The sequence below is a fragment of the Pongo abelii genome, chromosome 11 (assembly GCF_028885655.2).
Source record: "Pongo abelii isolate AG06213 chromosome 11, NHGRI_mPonAbe1-v2.0_pri, whole genome shotgun sequence".
In the NCBI taxonomy this organism is placed as follows: domain Eukaryota; kingdom Metazoa; phylum Chordata; class Mammalia; order Primates; family Hominidae; genus Pongo; species Pongo abelii.
The window spans coordinates 129152575-129178069 of record NC_071996.2 but is presented as its reverse complement, the minus strand read 5'-3'; the positions used below and the strand labels follow the sequence as shown (position 1 = coordinate 129178069).

Below are 25495 nucleotides of genomic sequence, written 5' to 3'. Positions count from 1 at the left end.
TGTCATTCAAGAAAAAGTGGTGGCCTAAAGTTAATAAGGTGCCATATATTGAGATTTTTTTATTGATCTAAAGGAATTACCCCAAAACATTCTTCAGTGACATCATAGAAGTTCTAAGATAAATTGGCAAGTTATATGCGCCTTCTATCATGTGACTTTGGAGAGAAGGATTGTCACAATCTATAAAATAAACATAGCAGTATCAACAATGTAATAATACCAACAACCATGATTTATTGCACATAACCATGTTCCAGGCACTCTATGAGCCCTGAAAATATATTAATTCCCTTAAAGCTTAGTAACTCTTAAGCATGCCCTATTGCTATATTTCAGATGATAAAATGAAGCTTGAAGAGATTAAGTTACACATATAGCATCACGTGACTAATAGAAGGCAGAATTAGAATTGCAATTCAAGACTAAATATATCACATGCTAAATAAAAACTGCACTCAGTATTATAGCAGATTGCCTCACAGCTAATTATGAGTAAAGTAGTTCTTATTAGAAACACATACACATGAGCACAATTATTTCCCTTCATATAGCCCATGACATGGGAAGTGCACTTGATTAAATAAAGGCTGTTAAGTTTGCTGCTGGAAGATAAGAGGACTTACAAACTATTAATCAAAACTTTGATGGATAAATGAAACTTTGACCTTTCTATTTGTCATTGTTGTCATCACTACCATTGCCTTCGTCTTCATTATTATCAAGATCCTAGGCACAATAACCACAGTGTTTCTCCACAGTGGGCAAGGCACTGTGTAATCACTATGTGTGCTCCATCTTATCTCACCTCCAAATAGCTTACTCACTGGTAGAACCTCCATATACTTGCGTACTGAAAATACATTGCCCACTCTGGGTACAGCATCAAAAGAAGTCCCTCTGAAGGTAAATTTTTAAAATTTTATTTCATCAGCCACACTGCAGATCATTTCAGTAAACCCTGTTTTCCTCAGTTTCGTGGTAGCAGACAAATATAGTACAGTAATCCTTCCATACATATTTATGCTTCTCTAAGTATATTCACAAGTATGGTGAGATATTAGTGTCTCCTGAGTTACATAAAAGTGTTAGCTGGTACACTGAATTGCATTAGGAGAAAAAGCCAGGGAGAAAGTCTTCACCCGTGAAAAAGACCAGAAATGGTTTTCTTCCCTCTGTGAAATAAGATGCTAATTGCATGAAACCATCATTTTACAAACTCTTGCTGGAGCGAAATTTTGGAGAATGAAATTTCAAAATCTAGAAAATACATCACATTTGCATATTACAAGATGAGAACTAATGCAAAAGCAGAATAGAATGTTAACTTTGTGTCTCTTAGAAGCAAATGCAAAGAGCAAATTGGAAATGTACATGATTTTGCACATGTTCTCTGGTGAAAGACTATGACCAGACATACAATGAAAACCTACCCATCCAACAGCACACCATCCATCGAGGTGTGAGTGACATAGTATTTCTTCTTTATGCATGTATACAGAGCATACATGCAGGTGTAATAAGTAAATTATTATGGGTAAAGGTACAAGAAAATAAAATGACAGAAAAAATCATAATATTGCATGAAAAAGACTTGATTTGTAACTTAATTCTTGTGTATCTGAAATTGGCTAAAAGTTTTGTTCCATTGAAACTTGTATAAAGTTGTGAAGAATATCTAAAATAAGCATAAGTGACGTGTGATGCAATGTACTTATATATTACATTGTAAGATGAGGTTTTTCAGAAGAAAATTGATTCACGCTAAAATATATTTTAAAAACTATGTTTGTGTCCACATACAGAACCATGGTATAATCTTTAAAAAGCAATATATGATTCTCGATTTGACTTTTGACTATTTTATGATTATAAAGTATTTGGCCTTGGAGAGTAAAAATGACTACAGAAAAAAATGTGATATATTATTTTCCAATAAAGAAGACAGAACTTATTTCTCAGTAACTAAACCTAGTAATGACTACAACTACAATTGCAGCTATTAATTGATTAAGCTAATTGTTTGTAATAAAGAAAAAATCCTCTGAGCAGATTCCTGAATTAATTTATATGTTTTTAAATGAGCAAGAATTCTATAAATAGAAGGCCTTCTAAAGAGATATTCCCTGAAGGAACAAGCAGTATTACAAGATAAAATTCAATTATAACAAAGGTATTGATATCTTTCACTAAGTATATTATCTTAATCATTTACATAAGCATTAATACAATTTCAAGTTTAATTTCATTATAAAATATTGGTTTTTAATAGTATACATGGGCTTGACCACAGACAAATGAGGGAGAGCCACTTCTCAGTAAACATGTGGTTTATCCAGCAAAAGAAAAGGAAGCTCATAGGCAAGCAAAATATACTAATACTCAAGAACAGAAATAATAATTGCTTAAACAGCTAAAAAACATTTTTAGTTTTATAGCTTTGAATTGAACTGGGGAAGTATCTGTAAAATATGTTTTTTCTCCACTAGAACGCATTTCCCAAAATGAGCATAAGTACGTTATAAAAGGAGAAACATGCTGGCAATCCCAATAATTCTGTTCTGGAGCCAGTTATTTTGCTAGCTCTGGGCAAGTCACGTCACTTATCTTGGCCTCAGGTTAGAACGGACCAGTGGGTCCAAACTGTGGAATGTATCACACTCACAGTTGTGTTTTGTATAAAATGCAGCTTATTTGGTCAGCTGTGGTGGCTTACGCCTATAATCCCAGCACTTTGAGAGGCCGAGGGGGGGTGCAGATCGCCTGAGGCCAGGAGTTCGAGACCAGCCTTGCCAACATGGTGAAACCCCATCTCTACAAAAAGTACAAAAATTATCTGGCCATGGTGGCAGGTGCCTGTAATCCCAGCTACTCTGGAAGCTGAGGCAGGAGAATCGCTTGAACCCAGGAGATGGAGGTTGCAATGAGCTGAGATCATGCCACTGCACTCTAGCCTGAGTGACAGAGTGAGACTCTGTCTCAAAAAAAAAAAAAGAACCATATTTAAGATTTTTGTGGAAAAAAAACAAATCAGGAGATTACATAGTAAGAGACAAGAAGAGAAAGGTGAGAGCTGGGGGGTGGGGAGAAAAGGTAAGGCTGACAGAGCCTGAATTTTGGCTTCTCTAAAAAAAAAAAAAGAGAGAGAGAAGCATAGCAACAATGAACTGGAGCAGAGATTTCTCTGCCCTTTTCAAGTGGACTTGCCTTTCCAGTTCAACCTAATCCTAATTGTGATCTCCACACAGAAGCAAAATGCTGGTTGCCATTTTTCATCTCACTGGTAATAAAACTTTTCATAGAGCAGAAAAAAATGTTTGCCATACTTGATTCTATCAAGATGAGGAAGTACTGATTTCCATTCTCTCCTCGGCAGCAGCCACAGGTATTGGAGTTTGCGTCTCTCTGACCAGACCATCTAAATAAAATCTCCTTTTATTCTGTGACTCCAAGTCTGAGTCACATTGACCTAAAGCCTGACCCTTTTCCTCCAAAATCCAAACCGACACTTACTCCCCAAGTAATCAAAATAACACTTGTAATTTTGCCCATAAATTGACTAGACTTCTCTCATAATTGGACTTCCTCAAAAGAGATTGATCATTTTGCCTTCTAACCAAATTTGTCCAAATATGTATGAGGTCAGTATGAAAAGGCAGAAAAAAAAAAAAGAACGTCCTTTATGAGAAACCCAAAATCAGCATAGGAGCAAGCCGTTTACTTCTAGTTCACGACCTACCAAGCCAAGAGTTCAAAAAATAGCCCCCTTCCTTGCTGCTTTTATATTTTCCATCTTGCTCTCTTTTATGGCTTCTCTCCTGCTTCTCATTCTGTTTACCCATTGCCAAAAAAGACATCCTTTGGAGCACTTAAAAATGAGATGGCATGGCCCATCTACCTGTTGTCTAAGAGATATGTAATGTATGCAGAAGGAACCTACCAGGGGATTCCGTTGGTGTCTCAACTGAAAGTCTCAAAATGTAATTTCCAAAATTGAAGGCTGTTATTTGCTGTTAACTTACTTCTCAATAAGATAATATGATGTCATTTGCTCAAGTCAAAATAACTGGAAGGAATTTTTTATTAAATGCCGATTAAGGTTTTTAGCATTGAGGATGCCAGCTGGCTTAAAAATATCTTCTCTAAATCAATACTCACGAGGCTTCTATAGTTGTGACAAACACACGCTGTAAGCCTGAAGGTGATCGAAGTTATTACCCAGAAAATGGCTCTTCCCTCTCAGGCTCTCTCAGCACCAAGCTTTCAAGGGATCATTGCCTGTGGGTCATGGCATTATTCTCATCTGAAGATAGGGACCAGCTTAGGCTCAGAAGTAGAATAGTAAAGTGCCACCAAAAAGTTCTTGCTGAAAATTATTTCCACCTTGTCCCTATGCCTCTTCCATATGATATCATCCCAGTTCACAAGCCACGATAGCATTTCCCACCATGATATCTTTCAGTTGTATGCGCCAAAGAATGCAAAGAGTCAACAGAGGAGTAATACTGGGAAGAGTAGTAGGAAGAACAGAATGGGGGGAAATGACTATTACTACCCCAGTTTTCTTCCTAGTGAAACTGCTTTCCTCATGCCATTTATCTGCCTAGAAATGTCAGTGGCTTCCATTGTCAAGAGTATTAAGTCTACATAACTTCATCTGTAATGGAAACATATGGACCTTAGAGCTACATCTGCCTTTATGATCTCATTGCCTACAATTCTCTCATAAGAACTCTGGGCTCTCGCAGCTTATGGCATCCATCCTATTTCTGATTCAAATTGAAAGATGATTTTTCTTATTCAAGACTCCTAGGTCTCATTCCAAAGATGAAGCATGCCTGCTACTTTTGAAAATATGAGGAATTCTTTTGATAGCTGTTTGTACCCAGTTTCTAAGAGCCTGAAGAAATGACAACACAACTTCACAAAGCCATGCTTTCATAAAAACCATAATTATAAGTCTCCTTTCCTCCCTTCACCTCCAGTTCTTAGATTAAGATCTACTGGCCACTCAAAAATAAAATACAAGTAAGGGAAAAAAGTTAAAACCAGGACAATGGAGAAGCAGGAGGCTATGAGTGTTTTCTAATAGTTTGTAGCTACTGGAAGTGTTCAACTGGAGTTGAAGAGGCCAAAAAATTCTAACACTCTCCTACTTTCATATCTTCTTCCTCATTTTAACAGCTTTTACTCATGACCTTTCACACTTACCAAAATAAAGAGAATTCTAAATGCATTGGCTACACTGTGGTAAAATAATTCACTAAAGACCTTACAATGTGTCACAGCTAAGCTTGGACCACAGTGGGAGATAATAAACAGCCTATATTTTGTAACAATTTTTATTTTTCTTGGAATATCTTCTTCAAGACCAATGTATGATGAACTTTCTCTAATGATGCCAGGGTAAATGCTTTTCTAAGCTGGCTACAGAAGGCATGTTCAAGCTCAAGATCATGTCCTGCAATGACTGGATGGTTTGGCTCTTTCAATAAGTGTCAAAGAACAATGAGGACTAGATAGTATTTCTCTGTAGTAATAATAATTGAAATGCTAAAAACAATACAAACAATGGCTAACATATAGTGAGCACAAGCAATCTGCCAGGGGTCTTCCAAATGTCTTACATATGCTAACCTATTTACTTCTCATACTCACACCAGCCTTATAAGGTTGACATTATGATGCTGACTTTATAGATGAAAAACTGAGGCTCTGTGAATAAGAAACATGCCCAAAGGGACTGAGCAAATAAGTGGATAGAACTGGAATCTGAACTCAAGTGAACTAACTCCAAAATCCCCACTTTTAAGTCTTATAGAATGTGGCTCTGCAATTGAGGTTGTGCATAAATGCAGTGAAATTATGGGTATTTTTTATTATGTATCTACCACCATTCCTGGAAAATAGCATGTGACCAAAGTGCTCATTTTCTTTTTCTTATTCTTCCACAGATTGAATAACTGAGGCTTGACAGAGTTACATCACTTGTCCAAAGAGATAATGCCAGTGAATGGAATAGCCAGATCTAATTCCAGAATCTGTAAAGCTCCACTGCTTCTCTCTGAATGTTATAACCCATCCACAAGCCCTAAGATATTAGACACATCAGTGATCACTCCATCTGCTTTTGGCCCATTGCTGTTGTCAGGATTTATGCATTTATGTCTGCAATAATTATTTATTGAGGACCTTCTCTCTTGCAATTGCATATGGCCTTATAACTGAATTCTGACTTTGTGTCTCTCTTGGGATAGACAGATAAAAATTTTTCATATGTGATCTTCTTTCTGTCCCCTACCTCTCATCTATGAGCCTGAAACAGCAGATTCAGTAGAACAGTCAGAGTTTCTCAGGAATGGCAGAGCCACAAGTTGGGAGGAGCCCAGCTCTGTCCAACAATCTGGAACATCCGTCAACCAGGAACACTGTTGCACTTTATGTGACTAAGAAACATTTTTAAGGAAAAAAGCACTAAAATTTTGGGTTATATTTGTTGCAATAGCTGTGTTACTTTCCTAATGCACAATCACAAATGTAAAATGCACACACACAGAGTGTGAGGAAATATATTGCTATTGGACTACTTGTAGTCTATTTAATTTTTTTATATAGCTGTAGCCAGATCTGGGGTGAAATGGTTTAGAATAATAATTTCCAATAGTATACATCATACCTTTAAAAAGACTTTTATGGATGGATAAATATCTAATTATGGAACTGCCCTGCAACGTAAGTGATAAGAGAAACTCTTTATATATGCTTTGTTTTTTTTCTGAATGCATAGGTTCAGAATTATTAAACAAATCCTCATCTTTTGATAGCCAGTAATCAATTTCTCATTTTCAGGGAATAGAATTGCATTAGAGGGGACGTTGAGGAAGTTATGGACTACCTCATCTTTCTACTATAAAAAATAAAACTACTTGTCTGTATTGAATTTGATTTTATATGTTCAATGAAGTATATCATATCCTTACAATAAAGTTATATAAGTTGCAATGACCATCTTTACAAGGTTTACTTATCAGAACATTCCTTAATTATTTTAAAAAAGAATTTCTTGAGAAAACTGAACACTAGAACTCTAGAAAAATGCAAATTATTGCCGGTAGAATAATGCAGGGAGCAGTGCCATACTTGGCATTCGTAGTTGGACAGAATCTACTCTATAAGATTGCAACCCCTTTCTAGGTGTAACCAGAATCAACTACCTATTCCTAGGCTTTATTGGTATCTTCTTATACGAAAACTGAGGGATTTTCCTATACTTCTAAACTTAAGAAACACGTTACATTCTGCCAGGGATATCCTTGCTTAACAAGGGAGAGACTTCTTTGTGCAATTTTCACAAAAACAACATTTAATGAATTCTGCTGACATTTTGACTTGATGCCTTGGAGTAAGTGAGTAGCTAAACTGATGAATCCAAGCTCTCATTGATTGTGTGCAAGAAATAATGCAACAAGGGAAAGTGTGAAGAGGGAAACTGAACAGTCATAGTATGTTAAACCCGGTGCTATCTATCTCATAGATTATCTCATCTAATCTTGTATGTTCATGTAACAGTATTTACCAAAATATTTGTGACTATATATTACAAGTGAGGAAACTGAAACTCTCAAGAGCTGGGTGGTAAAGGGCAGAAAGTTTTAAGCCAGGGCTGATTGATTCTAAGGGTTGTCATCTTTCTACATGCAAATACGTTATTTCAAATTAGAATAAAGATAAATGTCAAAAATAAAATAGATTAAAAAATTAAATCAGGCCGGGCACAGTGGCTCACACCTGTAATCTCAGCACTTTGGGAGGCCGAGGCAGGCAGATCACAAGGTCAGGAGATCAAGACCATCCTGGACAACATGGTGAAACCCCGTCTCTACTGAAAATACAAAAATTAGCTGGGCATGGTGGTGCGTGCCTGTAATCTCAGCTACTCCGGAGGCTGAGGCAGGAGAATTGCTTGAACCAGGGTGTTGGAGGCTGCAGTGAGCTGAGATCACACCACTGTACTGCAGCCTGGGAAACAGAGTGAGACTCTGTCTCAAAAAAATAAAATAAAATAAAATAAATAAAACAATTAGAAACTCCACTCTGAAAATGAGAATGTATTACCAGCATGTTTGCACTATTTAAATTTTGTTTGAAATTCTGTTGGGTGATGAATAGAATTATTTCAATTAAATATAATTATCATGTGCGTTAATGAACATTGTAGGTAATATTGTTGAAAATACCAAGATGCTCCCTGCACCATATATAATTAATGCAAAACATCTCAGTGGTTAGTTTTAATTTTGTTCTAGGACCATGACTTCAAATTATACAGTGTTACTAATATTTTCTTTTCTACCTTTTTTTTCTGAAATAAAGTACTTGCTTTTATAAGGCATTCCTCAAAAGTGAGAACATGATTCCAAAAGCAATTGTTATTGTGTCCATAGTTATTAAGCTACATTTTCCCCTGAACAACACTTGCCAAGTTTCTTATACAATATACTTAATCTCTCTTTCTTAGCTGGGATAAGAATAAAATAATGTATTCATTGTCCTTTGAGGATTGAACAATGATAAGAAAACCAATGATGTCATCAATCTACTTTGTCATAAATTACCATTATCCTCCTCTCTTTAGGACTCTAATTACAGCTCATCTTAATTACCTCTATTTTTCAGATAAGGCACCTGAGTCAGAAAGGTTAAATAATTTGTCCATGAAACTCAGCAAGGGGATAATTGAGCCAGGATTAAACCCAGAAATTCCATATATCTGCACATTTACATCCATTCTCACTGCTTCATGGGCAATGCATTTCATAAATTAGTATTTCAGTTGAAATACTTCTTGGCCCCTCAACCTTGTATCTGATACCTTATAATGCAACTCCAGTATATGTAACATCCAAGAAAGAAACGAAAAGTCTTTCTCTTTATTTTTACTCTGTTTAATAAAATGCAGCATATTGAAGAAAAGATTGCCTTCTTCCAATAAAATTTTAGAAAAAGGACTGAAAGAACTTTATCTTCAAGGATACTGCTATTAATTGGTTCTAAGTTTTGAGAAGTATAAGGGATGCAATGAGAGGAACTAGAAAAAGATCAATCCAACCACACAGCTGGCAGAATTAAATACATAAATAAATAAAATATGAGAAGAACTCAATGAAATTGAGACCCAAAAGTTCATACAAAAGATCAATGAAACCAAGTTAGTTCTTCAAAAGAATAAATAAATTGATAGATTGTTAGCTAGATGAACAAACGGGAAAAAAGAAGATTCAAATAAATTCAATCAGAAGTGACAAAGATGACCTTACAGCTGCTCCCACAGAAATACAAAAGATCCTCAGAGACTATTCTGAGCACATCTACGTAAAAATTAGAAAATCTAGACAAAATAGATAAATTCCTGAAAACACACAACCTCCAAAGATTCAATCAGGAAGAAAGTGGAAACCTGAATAGGCCAATAAGAAGTTTGGAAATAGAATCAATAATTAAGAAAACAACCAACCACTCATAGCCAGATTCTATCATATGCACAAAGAAGAACTGACAACATTCCTGCTAAAACTTTTCCAAAAATTCAAGGAAGAGGAGTTTCTCCCTAACTCATTCTACAAAGCCAGCCTCATCCTGATACCAAAATCTGGCAGAGACACAATGAAAAAAGTAAATTTCATGCCAATATCCCTGATGAGCATAGACACAAAGAACCAGTATAAACTACTAACAATCCAAATCCAGCAGCACCTCAAAAAGTTAATTTAAGATGATCGAGAAGGTTTTATTTCTGGGATGCAATGTTGGATCAACATACGCCAATCAATAAATATCATTCACCACACAAACAGAATCAAAAACAAAAACCATATGCTCATCTCAATAGATGCAGATAAAGACTTCAATAAAATCCAATATCCCTTCATGATAAAAAATTCTCAACAGATTAAGCATTGAAGGAACATACTTCAAAATAATAAGAACCATCTAGGACAAACCTGCAATCAACATCATGCCAAATGGGCAGAAGCTGGAACCACTCCCCTTGAGAACTGGAAGCAGATCAGGATGCCCACTCTCACCACTCTATTCAACACAGTACTGGAAGTCCTAGCCAGGGTAAATCAGAAAAGAGAAATACATAAAACACATCCAAACAGGAAAAGAAGTCAAACTATTCTCTCTTTGCCAAGGATATGATTCTATGCATAGGAAACCCTAAAGCCTTCACCAAAAGGCTCCTGGAACTGATAAATAACTTTAGGAAAGTTTCAGGATACAAAATCAATGTGCAAAAACGAGTAGCATTTTAATACACCAATAATATTCTAGCTTAGAACCAAATCAAGAACATAATTCCATTTATAATAGCCACAAATAAAATGAAGTACATAGAAATCCATCTAACCAAGAAGGTGAAAGATCTCTACAAGGAAAACTGCAAAACACTGCTCAAAAAAATCAGATACTCTCTAACACAAATAAATAGAAAATTATTCCATGCTCATGGGTTGGAAGAATCTGTATAGTTAAAATGGCCATACTGCCTAAGGCAACTTACACATTCAATACTATCCCTATCAAAATGCCAATATCATTTTTCACAGAATTAGAAAAACCTATTCTAAAATTCATTTGGAACCAAAAAGGAGCCCAAATAGTCAAAGCAATTCTAACCAAAAAAATAACACTAGAGGTATCACATTGCCTGACTTCAAACTATACTATAAAGCTACAGTAATCAAAACAGCATAGTACTTGATATAGTTTGGCTCTGTGTCCCTAACCAAATCTTATCTTGTAGCTCCCATCATTTCCACATGTTGTGAAAGGGATCTGGTGGGAGATGATTGAATCACAGGGGTAGGCCTTTCCTGTGCTGTTCTCATGATAGTGAATGGGTCTCACAAGATCTTACAGTTTTTAAGATAGAGGTTGCTCTGTACAAGCTCTCTCTTTGCCTGCTGCCATCCATGTAAGATGAACTTGCTCCTCGTTGCCTTTCACCACGATTGTGAGGCCTCCCCAGCCATGTGTAACTGTAAGTCCCATTAAACCTCTTTCTTTTGTAAATTGCCCAGTCTACAATCATATAATCTTCAATAAAATCAACAAAAATAGGCAATGGAGAAACGATTCCCTATTCAATAAATGGTTCTGGAAGAATTGGCTAGCCATATGCAGAAGAATGAAACTAGACCCCTACCTCTCACTATATGTGAAAATTAGTTAGATGAATTAAAGATTTAAATGTTTGACCTCAGAATACAAAAATCCTAGAAAAAAACAGGAAATACCCTTCTCAATCTAGGTTTTGGCAAATAATTTATGGCTAAGTCCCCAAAAGCAATTACAACAAAATCAAAAATTGATGTGGGGCCTAGTTAAACTAAGAGCTTCTGCAGAGCCAAAACAAATTACCAACAGAGTAAACATACAGCATATAGAATGAGAGGAATTATTCATAAACTGTGCCTCTGACAAAGGTCTAATACCCAGAATCTACAAGGAACTTAACACGCGAAAAACAAAAACAAAACAAGAACAAAAACAAAAAATCCCAATGAAAAATAAGCAAAGGACATGGATAGACATTTTTCAAAAGAAGGCACACGACTGGCCAACAAACATATATAAAAATGTTTAAGATCACTAGTCATCAGAGAAATGCAAGTCAAAACCACGATGAGTTACCATCTCACATCAATTGGAATGGTGACTATTAAAAAATCACAAAACTACAGATGTTGGCAAGGGAGCGGAGAAAAGAGAATGCTTATACATGGTTGGTGGGAATAAAAACTAGTTCAGCCACTGTGGAAAGCAGTTTGGAGATTTCACAAAGAACTTATAATAGGACTACCAACTGAGCTAATAATCCCACTACTGGGTGTATACCCACAAGAAAACAATTCATTCTATCAGACACATGCACAATATGTTCATTGTAGCACTGTTCACAATAGCAAGGAAATGGAATCAACCTAAGTGCCCATAAACAGTGGATTTGATTTTTTTTTAAATGTGCTACAAATACACCATGGAATACTAGGAAGCCATAAAAAAGAACAAAATTATGTCTTTTGCAGCAATATGGATAATGCTGGAGGCCATTATCCTAGGCAAGCTATTGCAATAATAGCAAGTCAAATATTGCATGTTCTCACTTATAAGTCGGAGCTAAACAGTGAATACATATGAATGTATAGATGGGAACAATAGACACTGGGGATCACTAGACAGGGAAAGGAGGGAGGTGGGGGTGTGAGCTGAAGAACTGCCTGTTGGGTACTATGCTTACTGCCTGGGTGATGGGATCATTGGGACCTCAAGCCTCGGCATTGGCAATTTACCCATGTAACAAACCTGGACATGTATACTTTAAACTATAATAAAAGTTGAAATTTTTAAAAAGTTCGATGGAAATTCTTTTACCACTAGTAAACAATAAATTATGAAAAAATCACTAATATGACATGTGGCTTGTAAAAAAATTCTAGTTAAATAATTTGAGAAGGTAGTAATGGATAATCATTCATTTTACTATAGATATTAAGAATTTCATCCTTTCTTTCCTGTTAACGCATAAGACTGGGGGCTTGCCCCTCACTTTGCTGACACATGATCTACTCTAAAATCAGTTTGTTACTGGAAATATAACATTCAAAACACACCCCCTTTTCAAATTCCCTGAATACTGGTGACTTCATGCCTTTGGCAAATATTGACAGATCTTCCCAACACTCCTATCGTGACCAAATTTAACCTCCTGTTCCCGCAACATACTGCCTCCAGGAGAATCTACAAATAGATGAGATTCAGGATATGTGATAAAACATATATTCCACTTTTGACAAATATCGAGGGGCTTCCTTGTCTCCAGGAAAGGAGAAAAATCAACAGAGTAATGACATGTCGCGGATCATGGTCATAGGATGGTGATTCTGGTTTGAGGGCAGTTTTCCTGCACCCTCTGCTGATTCACTTTGCATGTGTCTAACTTCTCAGCTACTCACTGTAGCACCTTAACACACTTCTGCCCCTCACATACTCACAAGTCAAAGCCCCAACGGGCATATATAAACACAAAGATTCCTTGTCAATTTTTCCAAACACACTAACCCTTCCTACAGCCACAGGAAAGCTTCTAGATAAAGGGATGTTAAACTCTTCTGAGAGGGACTAATAAACTCTTAGCTATTTTGAAATTAATTTCGCTTGCAAACACCAGAATACATGGTCCTTCTTTGTATGGCATATCAGAACACATTTTTAACCCCCAACTCCAAATACCACAACCTAATATATAATCAAAGCTCCAACTCCCTGCAAGTTACATTATCTTCAAGTCCCCAGTCTCCTCATCAAAGTCTGGTCAGAAGAAATGAAAGTTTTTTACTTTTTTTTTCTCTCTCTCTCTACCCCACAGCTCTCAGAGCAGAAAGCTACTTACTGAAACTCTTTTAGACTCAGCTCAGGAGATTTAAGACTCTAAGCTTTGTGGCTTCACCTGACTTCCTCAGCCCTGAATGGGGTCCTCTGCTCATCACAGGGCAAATTTGTGAGCTACAGTTCTGAAGTCCATCTGGGTCAGGAACAGAGAGCCTGCTTTGTCATTGTACCCCAGATAAAAGGGAAACAGAGGACTGTTGGTAGTGAGTACACACAGGACTGTAGACTGCTTTGTTCTTTTCATACTCCCTGCCAGGGAAGAGTGGATAGAAGGTACTACTGCTGGAGTCACAGGCTGAATGTTCTTGTTTTACCACATATCATTTCTCAAAGACTGAGCTTTCTGACTATCCTGCAGATCTAACAATTGCTCAATAATACCAGAATCCTAGCCCCAAAAGGGTTATATGACCGTAGCATAAGACATTAATTTGATTCACAGTGGTCAAGGTAAGAATCATATCACCCATCACTGCCTAAAGAAAAATTTAAAAAGTGTAGTTTTGTAATGAATGCACAGTGATAATCCACAGATTGTGCGTATTTTTCTAAAGAAATGGTTACATAAGCTTACCTCGTTTTATTGTGCTTTGCTTTATTGTGATTCATAGACATTGCATTTTTTTAAATAAATTGAAGATTTGAGGCAATCTTCTGTCAAGCAAGTTTGTTGTCACCATTTTTCCAACACTATGTGATCACTTACTGTCTCTGTGTCACATTTTGATAATTCTCACAGTATTTCGAACTTCTTCAGTATTATTATATGATATGGTTTGGCTGTGTCCCCACCCAAATCTCATCTTGAATTTCCATGTGTTGTGGGAGGGACCCAGTGGGAGATAATTGAATCATGAGGGCAGGTCTTTCCCGTGCTGTTCTCATGATAGTGAATAAGTCTCACGAGGTCTGATGGTTCCATAAGGGGGAGTTTCCCTGCAAGAGCTCTCTATTTGCTTGCCACCATCCATGTAAGACATGACTTGTGCCTCCTTGCCTTCCACCATGATTGTGAGGCCTCCTCAGGCATGCGGAACTGTAAGTCCATTAAACCTCTTTTTTTTCCCCCCAGTCTCAGGTATGTTTTTATCAATGGTGTGAGAACAGACTAAAACATTATATCTGTTTATAGTGATCTGTGATTGCCTTTGATGTCACTATTGTAATTGCTTGGGGGCACCACGAACCATGCCCATATAAGATGGCAAACTTAATCAATTAATGCTTTACGTGTTTTCACTGCTCCACCAACCAAATGTCCCCCATCTTTCTCCCTCTCCTCAGGCCTCCCTCTTCCCTGAGATATGACAATGTTGACATTAGGCCAATTAATAGCCCTACAATGGCTTCTAAGTGCTCAAGTGAAAGGAAAAGCTGCACATTACTCACTTTGAATCAAAAGTAGAAATGATTAAGCTTAGTGAGGAAGGCATGTCAAAAGCCAATATAGGCCAAATGCCATGTTTCTTGTTGCCAACAGTTACCCAAGTTGTGAATGCAAAGGAAAAGTTCTTAAAGGAAATTACAAGTGTTACTGCACTTAATATTTGAATGACTAAAAAGTGAAACAGCCTTCTTGATGATATGGAGAAAGTTTTAGTGGTGTGGGTAGAAGATTAAACCAGCCACACATTCTCTTAAGCCTTAAGCCAAAGATGAATTCAGAACAATGCTTTAACTCTTCAGTTATATGAAGGCTGAAGTAGGTGATTGACCTACGGAAGAAAAGTTTGCAGCCAGCAGAGATTGGTTGATTAGGTTTAAAGAAAGTAGCCATTTTCATAACATAAAAGTGCAAGGTGAAGCAGTAAGTTATCCAGAACATCTAGCTAAAATAACTGATGAAAGTGGCTATACTAAAAGACTTTTGATGTAGAAGAAACAGCCTTCTGTTGGAAGAAGATGCCATCTAGAGCTTTCCTAGCTAGAGAGAAGTCAATACCTGGTTTCAAAGGACACGTTGACTCTCTTGTTAGGAGTTAATGCAGCTAGTGACTTTAAGTTGAAGCCAATGCTCATTTACCATTTCAAAATATTAAGGCCCTCAAGAATTATGCTAAACTACTCTGCCTGTGCTCTAGAAATGAAAAAACAAAGTGTGTATGACAGTACATCTGTTTACAGCATTATTTATTGAATATTTAAAGCCCATGTTGAGACCTACTGCACAGAAAAAAAAAGAATTCCTTTCAAAATATTACTGTTCATTGACAATGCACCTGGTCACTCAATAGCGCTCATGGAGATGTACAAGGAGATTAATGTTTTTATACCTGCTAAGATAACATTCATTCTAAAGCCATGAATCAATGAGTAATTTTGACTTTGAAATCTTGTTATTTAAGAAATATATTTCGTAAGGCTATAGCTGCCACAGATAGTGATTCCTTTGATAAATTTGGTAAAAAAAAAAAAAGTACCTTAAATACTTCTGGAAAGGATTCACCACTCTAGATATCATTAAGAACACTTGTCATTCATGGGAAGAGTTTGAAATATCAACATGAACAGGAATTTGGAAGAGGTTGATATCAACCTTCTGGATGACTTTGAGGCACTGAAGACCTCAGTGGACTGCAGATGTGGTAAAGTGTAAATTATAACAAGAGAACTAGAATTAGTAAGGGAGCTTGAAGAATTAACTGAATTGCAGCAACCTCATGATAAAACTTGAACACGATGAGTTGCTTCTTAGGGATGAACAAAGAAAGTGGTTTCTTGAGATGAAACGCACCCCTGGTAAAGGTGCTATGAACATTGTGGAAATGACAGGAAAGGATTTAGAATATCACATAAGCTTAGTTGATAAAGCAGTATCAGGGTTTGAGAGAAATGACTTTAATTCTACAGTGGGGAAAATGTTCTCAAACAGCATCACATGGTTTGGCATAGGTAAAGGAGGGAAAAAGAAAAAAAAAACAGCATTGCATTCTACAGAGGAATCTTTTGTAACAGGAAGAGTTCAATTGATGTGGCAAACTTCGCTGTTGTCCTGTTTTCAGAAATTGCCACAGCCAACCCAGCCTTCAGCAACCACCACCCTGATCAGTCAGCAGCCATCAACACTGAGGAAAGACCTTCTACTGGCAAAAACATAGGACTTGATGCAGGCTCAGATGATCATTAGCATTTTTTAGCAATGAAGTATATTTTTAATTAAGGTATGTACATTGTTTAGACATAATGTTTACACTTAAATCCATTAGACTTGATTATAATGTAAAAATAATTTTTCCATGTACTGGAAAACCAAAAAATTATTGAGCCTTGCTTTATTGCAATATTCACTATATTGCCATGGTCTGGAACTGAACCCATGATATCTCCAAGGTATGCCTGTAAACAATCCAAAGAAATCTTAGCAATATTGATTTTAATACAGATCCCTGTCATTCCAAAACACATGATAAACAATGAATTACTGCTTGATGCTGCCAAAATGATTGCTGAAAGCCTATGTACGAATTATTTTTGGAAAATACTGAAGACATTTTCCCAGGAAGGACATAAACTAATGCAATAGCACCCCTATGTGGTGACATAAGGCTATAAAAATCATACCAAGACCATTAATTTGTAAGGGTCTTTTTTAGAATTTCCTGCAGAATTACATTGAAATGGCCTAAAGACTCATTTAGTAATCCTTTCCCTTCTCTTAGGCAGAACCACACTACTATCATCTCACCAATATGGCAATTTACTGTGGTTTTAAAGGTCTCCAAAAGAAAGATTCCATGACTTCTCCTCGTACAACATTCCAGGTTCTGCTTTCAGGTCTAATAAAAATAACTTGACACACGAGCATGCACCCATTTCCTCTAGTTAAACCTGCCTCTTTGGTTGAGATGAGAACCAGATGGCTGTTATCCTTTTTATTCCTTGGCATCTATGTACACCAACCTCAAAGGCCAAGGATACAGAACCACAGCAAGATTGTACAAAATGGATTTGGTCAGAGGAAGTCATCATGACCTATCTATAAAACCTTCCAAAGTAGGGCCTGTAAATACCACTTCTGTTTGGAGCAGAAAGTGTTTTAGTGGGCCAGAATGTGCACAGCACATTTCTTCATTTGAAGAGCTCTTCATCTTCCCCTCATGTAAGGTGAATCGCTGCAACGTGGGTGTACTTCATAACAACCCGACTCTCCTTAGAGGAGGTGTGCTCACACTGCTTTCAAACAACTTGAGGCTTTGGAACAATCGTATCTATTTATTTAACCTTCTTGCCCTTTGCACATCATCTGACTGCTGGACAGAACGGAAATAAAAATTGTTATTTTTCTCTTTTTAAAGTCTAACCTAATTACACATTTTCTACTACTGAACTGAATGCTACTTTGAATTTTCTCCATTTCAGCATTTTAAATATTAATAAAATTTTGATTTTTTTGTTATTCACTTTAGCAGTTCCCAGTGGTTTTCAAATTATAGAACAAACTGAGCTCTTCCCAGAACATTCTGGATACTCGTTTTCATAGGGTTGACATTACAATACCGTGTTTGTTTCTCTCTTTTTTTTCTCACTAAATGATTTTTTAAATTGTAATTAAGAAAAGTAAGTAGTTGAAAATGTAAGCTGCCAGTTTTATCTCTAGTTAGGGTTTATTTTTATAACACATAATCAGTTGAAATATATACAGATTAGCTTTGCCCATTTTTGTCCATACGAATGAGCTTTAAGGGATGAATTAAACAATGGTATCTTATTTGTAGTAGGTAAAGACGTGATATGCAGAAACCTATGTTGAGGCCTTTCATTTTAAAACAATACAGGGTAATAAAAGCCAAATTCAAGTTCCATAATGACTTTTGATCTCTTTTGTACAAAGGAAGAGATAGACTCATGAAAAGTAGTAATAATTAACATCTGCTCTGTATGTTCGTGTACCACATGCTTTATGCCTCAGGTAGATAACATACATTGTAAAAGAACCACCAACTGCATGTTCCTGCCTGAAACCTCACTGTAAATAAAATATGAGTCAGACATTCATTATGTAGTTTTTGGTATTCATACTTGTCCTTAATCATCCTCTATTATGTCTGTAGTTAATGCATATGCAATCAATTTTAAGCTATTAGCAGCAAAAAAAAAAAAAGCAGGGGACACCAATTAGGACATAATTTTTTTCTTTATTTATTCCTGTGTATGTAATTACCTTACATTAATAGTTTGACTTGTCAAATAATTTCTAGCCCAAATGAATGTAGACATGTTAACTTTGGAGATCCTCTCCCTCCCTCTAGTGGTGATGAACTGCATAGGAAATTTTTGGTATGTGTTTGCTCTACAATAATACCCAGGAAAGTGCAGTTGACACACATACACACACACACAGGAAAGAACAGTGCATTGAGAGTAAGAAGAGAGGGGTTCAAGTCCAAGATCTGCCATTACTCACTCTGTGAACTTGAGATTTCATTTGGCCTTTTGTTTCTCAGTTTTCTCATCAGAGATGGAGTAATGATTATGATTTGCGGGACTGTTGTGATGGTCACATGAGAAAACATTAGGTGAAATATATTTAGACATCGATAAAACGTATTTAGATTTCTTTTTTTTCTAAGAGAAAATACAAGAAACATAATATACTCAATCCACTGATCTTATCCTCTAATGGAAAACTCTGAGGCGGCCCCCATGGCCTCAGCCTCCTGGTACGCAGAGTGTTTAGAGTGGACAAATCTAGAGAGGGTCTTACTGATGTGTTCAAACATCAGTCCCAGTGATGAAACTAACTGATGTCATCTGCTGTGTGACTCTTGGAGAAGGTCGCCACATGTAGTTTTCTTGCTAAGTGTGGTGAACTCAAATCTAATCACAAGAGAACAATCAGACAAATTAAAGTAAGGGACATTCTGGAAAAAAAGCAAAATTGTTCTGGACTCTGAAAATGTCACTTATCTTGAAAGACTAATGAGGTTGGGAAGTATTTGTGATTCAGGAGATTTGGAGAAACAAAGAAAGAAACTGAAAACTATATGTAATGTCGTATCCTTGATTGGATCCCAGATTGGGGAGGGGTATACTATTGGGGCCCTTGTAGAGATTTGAAGATTCCCTTTATATTAGATGATAGTAGGTAGTAGTGAATTATTATAAATTACCTGACTGCTTTTTGGAGTTTGATTGTTTAGAAGAATACACTTGGTCTTAGGGTAGTCTTGTTCAAATATTCAGAAATGAAGTGACATGATTTTAAAAAACTGTGTGTGTTTAAAAGTACACACATTATACTAGTCTTCCAACTGTGCGTCTGTAAAGAATCTCTATTAAGGTATCTCTATTAAGTATTTTCAAAAGGAAAATATGAAACAAATGATTGCTTTTAGGTATTCTATCCATTGAAGATTCATTTGGGTTAAGAATGCCCTCTTTTGTAATGCTAATTGTTCAGGGAAGGGCTCCCTTCTACAATCCCCCTGTCATCTGAGGCTTAAGTGAGATGATCTCAGGGAATCAGAATTTAAATTAAAAGGAGACAGCTCCTTAGCAAATTTCTGTTGACTTGACTTTCTACGTGAATCAGCTTCCTCAAAATGGGAGTAATAATGATCATGCTTATGGTTCCTAATTCTCCCAGAGCATTACCACATGCTCTTCATCCCCTAATCATTTTTCTACAATTTTTCCCACCTCAACATTTGTTAATCCTATAATGCTAAACTGCTTGCATTTCTCTGACAAATTGTATGACTTCAGACTTCTCACTCCTTTGTAAATTGTCTTACGTCTGAATGTAACGGCCTTCCACCCACTCTTATTAAATATATATTATATTTATATTTATATATTCACACACACGTATTTGGCTTCTTTATCAGGCTGAAATTTCTTTGAACACAAGAGTTTGTCATATCAACCATCTTCAGACTCAAGCATTGAGCAGAATATCTGGTGTTTAGCAGTCCACTACAAGCATTTGTTGGCTGAATACATGAAGGCAATTTATAAACTCAGAAGTCTGAGGACTAAGCTCTGATTTTTTTAGCTTGCACAAATTCCTATCTAACGGGTCTGGAGAGTCATGCCCTACAAATCATAAATTCTCATCAGAATGGTTTTATTTAACCCTACATACCGTGACTCACTTTCCAATCTGACCCTGGCATAACATTACGTGACAAAGAAGAAAGTCCAAATATTTTACCCCAAAACATGTTTCTTTGCCATATTTTGAAATGGTCCTGCAAAGCTGTCCTTTGTGTGTGTGTGTGGGCATGGAGAGTGGGGGAATGTGTATCTGTAAAGAATCTCTATTAAGGTAGCTAGATCTTTTTCTTTCAGGCCCTCCCAGTCCTGAAAAGATTAAGAATCTAGTACTTTTTAAAGGTCCAAATAAGAAATATTTGTCATCTATTGTCTCTAAGGGCAGCCACTTTAAGACTTCAAAAGAACCTTGGTCTCCACAATCTTTTATCTTAACCTGAATATTTCCTTTCTATTGATCTCAAGTGTTTAAACAAACTCAACCAATTATCAATCAAAAAATGTTGAAATTTACCTGTAGCCTGGAACCATCCCCCCAACCCCGCCCAGCCTTTGAGTTGTCTCGCATTTCTGAACCAAATCTATGTATTTTTTCAATGTATTTCATTGATGTCTCATGCCTCCCTAAAATGTATAAAAGCACGCTGTGCACATGTTCTCAGGACCCCTGAGGGCTGTGTCACAGGTCATGGTCACTCATATTTGGCTCAGAATAAATCTCTTCAAACATTTTACAGTTTGACTCTTTTTGTCAACAAGTACTAATGTTTATGACTGCAAAATGTCAATGACAATGATATATGTCAGTTATTGGTGTTTGCTTGGTGGTGCAAGAGAAGGTAGGCTACATATGTGACATGGGACATATGGGGTGAAAAATTTGGCACTAAAGTAGGTGACTTTAGCGCATGGAGGCTTTGGAGAGAGAAGAAAAGGTAAATTGGCCAAAAGTTAATTTTACTCACACTACCCTTTTGCCAAGATGCCAGATGATTGTTTTCAGAGCTGTGGCATCTAAGTTTGCCAGAGCAGCATTAGAAAGTTTGCACATAACAGCATCCTCCAGGGTATCCTTTTTCCCCAGGTCTAGCCACTCCACCCAAAGCCCCTGGGAGTAGCTGAGAGGGAAGGAGTGGGATAAGAAGGAAAGAAGGTCATGATGTGCTCTACTCTAGGCCACCTCGTTTGCCTCACTTCCTCACCTCCTGTCTATCTGGGTGGTGGGCTTTTTTTTTTTTTTTTTTAACACGGAGTCTTGCTCTGTTGCCCAGGCTGGAGTGCAGTGGCAGAATCTCAGCTCACTGCAACCTCTGCCTCCCAGGTTCAAGCAATTCTGCTGCCTCAGCCTCCTGAGTAGCTGTGATTACAGGCACGCACCACCACAGGTGGCTAATTTTTGTATTTTTAGTAGAGACGGGGTTTCACCATGTTGGTCAGGCTGGTCTCGAACTCCTGTTTTTTTGGTCTCAAAAAAAACAAAGGAGCTAGGGAAAGATGGTGTGCTGCCCTCTCCTGGCAGATTTAGCAAATCTTCACGCAGCTCATGAGACTGTTCATGAGTTGTGTTAAAACGCTCCATTTTTGTGACTCCTGTTGAGAAGACCAGCAGGACAGGAAGGGGAGAGACCTTCTTTCAGTTCAACAAACTGTAGTAGCAAACAGCTGTTTGTCACTGGGGGTTTTCACACTTAAAAACATTTTTCTTTTTTTTGCCTTTGTATTTGAATTTAGCTGCAAGAGTATTTTTAAAGATTCTATGGCATGTAACAAGTGCTAAATCACCCAAGGAGGAGGTCTCCATGTGCTTAGGGGTGCAAAGCCAGGGCAGAACTATAGAAAAAAAAAAAAGAGAAAAGAGAAAAGTTCAGCTTCAATAAATTTCTGCAAAATTTTGTAAAGAGAAAATCTAAATAAAGTTAAGTAAAACGTATGGAGAAATTATGTAAGGTTTGTGCTATTTGCAAAGGTAAAATTCTATATTATTTGTGGAGAGAAGGCTTCATAATCCCTTCTGTTCTCAGAGACTATAAATGTCTTAATTTACTCCAATCATAGTTCATGTTCTGCCTTAAATATATACTTGTATCACTCAAGTATGGAATGTCTTTCTAGAATGGTTTCCGTGATAGTTTCTCCTAATATTCATAAACCTTTGGGGCTTTTTTGTTTGTTTGTTTGTTTTTGAGATGGAGTCTCGTTCTGTCGCCCAGGCTAGAGTGCAGTGGCGTGATCTCGGCTCACTTCAAGCTCCGCCTCCTGGATTCACGCTATTCTCCTGCCTGAGCCTCCCGAGTAGTTGGGACTACAGGCACCCGCCACCATGCCCGGCTAATTTTTTTGTATTTTTAGTAGAGACGGGGTTTCACCATGTTCGCCAGGATGGTCTCGATCTCCTGACCTAGTGATCCACCCACCTCTGCCTCCCAAAGTGCTGGGATTACAGGCATGAGCCACCACGCCCGGCCGCATTTCAGTTCTATCCTCTAATTTTTCTCTCTCATCCTCAGTAAGTAGGTAAAACTGGTAAGTAACTAGCTGAGGTGGGCCTATGTGATGACTGTGTGCAGAGCCACAGTGCACAGTCCCACTGTGTCTGCAAGTTATTATAACAGTTATACAATGACATGCTAATCCGTTTCCACTCTTAGCAATTATTTATTCATTCAATATGCATTGAGACAGCAAGAGATTTCCAGGATAAAATAGACATTCCCAGCCCTCAAGAAGCCTCCATTCTAATGCAAACAATTATAAGCTGAATTTTTGGAATCAATACATGCTCCTTGGAAAAATGAAAAAAGCATTCCATGGTCGGATATATTTGAGAAACATAAGCAATATTATATCCCTTGCTTTGCAATTTCCACTGCACATCAGCAAATTTGAAACTCAGATAGTAGAGAAATTTACTTAACTTGACTTTCCCCACACTGCTTTACTGTGTAATAGAGTTCCTCTCTGATTGAAAAATAAGGCCTTTCATGGTTATGACGGTAAGTACAGGGAAGAGACAGAGAAGGGAGAGCTGCTTGGGAAAGATAAAAAAGCCTTGTGGATGGGAGAGCACACTTGATCCCAGACTTGACAAATAAGCAATAGTTTGCCAGCAGTCAAGGACTAGGGAGGGTGTTCCAAGAAGAAGGAAGAGTTAGGCAGCTCTTGGAGGCCTGCCAGGAATATTTAAAAGTGAGACAGGGCTGGGTGCAGTGGCTCATGCCTGTAATCCCAGCACTTTGGGAGGCTGAGGAGGCAGGCGGATCACAAGGTCAAGAGATCAAGACCATCCTGGCCAACATGGTGAAACCCCGTCTCTACTAAAAATACAAAAATTAGCCAGGCATGGTGGTGTACACCTGTAATCCCAACTACTTGGGAGGCTGAGGCAGGAGAATCGCTTGAACCCAGGAGGCGAAGGTTGCAGTGAGCCAAGATCACGCCATTGCACTCCAGCCTGGGTGACATAGTAAGACTCTGTCTCAGAAAAGAAAAAAAAAATAAAAGTGAGACAGAAAGAACTGTGGTGGGCGTGTGGATGAGCCTGAGGTGTAGCAGGTGAATGGAGGCAGGTAATGGATAAGGAAGCTGAACAGGAAGACCAGGGCCAGGTCACACAGGACCTTGAAATCCAAGCAAAGTTGTTCATGATTCATGCTGTGGGGTAGTGGGCACCCTTAAGTATTTTGCATGGAGAAAGTCAACTACGATCACTCTTTTGCTGCTGTGAAGAATGGATCTGGGAACAGAGGGTGAGTTTAGAGGCTGGAGCTGGGAAAATGGGTGAGAGACGCTAAACCTGTGATCAAACTGCAGAGTCATCTTGCGAGACTTGTTTGGATTCAAGAGAGAAAAAGCACAAATCATAAAGATGCTGGAGTGGCCCCAGTCCCCTTGTGTACTGGTGTCCTGGGCCCATCTTGCTTCTCCCTAGTGCTCCATGCATGCTTATAGTAAAAACAGTGCTTTGTACTTTTTTGCTCAAAGAAAATGTTAAAAATAGCCCATGTTTTAAATAAACGAATGACTGAAAATGAACACATTTAAACCTTCTGGTCTAAAGTGTGCTTTTGTATTCATTATTTACTTTATATGGATGTAGAAATCAAAATACTTGGAAATTCCACGAGGCCTGGAGACTGTGATCATCGGATATGAGTGTTTGCTTTCTCCAAGGGTAGGTCCCTTGTTTCATTATTTAGGTTTATATCACACAAGTGATAGTACAGATTGTGTTCCTTCTTAGATCGTTCCTTGAATGATAAGCAACTTCAGCTCTGTTGGTTTCTCCCAAAAAGCCTCTACCCCTTTCATATGCAAAGTTGATTGGGTCGGGTAGGATTACTCTTGACACCTTTTGGTCCTTCAAATAACTTTCTCATTTTCTGGGAACGAAGTCATTAAATGCAGCATTCCAAATACCATCCCTGTCAAAATAGCTGACAACTAGGGATTATTAACTAGCTCTAATGCAGCATTTACTTTAGAAAACAAATGCTTTGAAATGACAGTACAGTTGGGGTTCCCCCCTCCCACTTTAAAGTGTCTGTTCGTGGGATCCTGTGGAAGTCCAGAAGCCAGATACATTTTGGTGAATACATCTTGGTCTTTTGCATTGTTGGTTAAATCTACAATAGTACTCTGGAAGCTGATATCTATGTGTGCATGTGTGGGCGAGGATGTTTTCTTTTCAGAATGTGGAAAGGGTTCGATGTGCTCAAGTGTTAATAGTCACAGACACTTGTGCACATGCGCAGCTGCAGGGCTGATGTCCCATGGCACTAGTCCATGGTCCACAAAAATATAATAACCGATGAATGGAACTTAGCTTTCTTCCAGGAGTTACTTTCCCAACCTCATGTCAACTTTGGGGATTTTGCTCTTGATTGGCACTCTGCTTAGTTGAAGTCCTAGTTGAATTTGTCCTCTCCTGTGAAATTTTAGTCTTGAAAAGTCAAAAGGCAACACCTGGGAAATCGAAGGGTGATTAAATAAATGAATGAAAGTGAAGGAAGGTTAAGTTTTAGAAAGAGAGCAAATTCAGGGACAGGCGCAG

General features: G+C 37.6%; 1 protein-coding gene across 1 annotated transcript in view; it reads right to left on the bottom strand.

The window, feature by feature from the left end:
- The window catches only part of NYAP2 (neuronal tyrosine-phosphorylated phosphoinositide-3-kinase adaptor 2), a 299686-nt gene that overhangs the window by 11213 nt on the left and 262978 nt on the right, over window positions 1-25495 (bottom strand). The window lies entirely within an intron of this gene.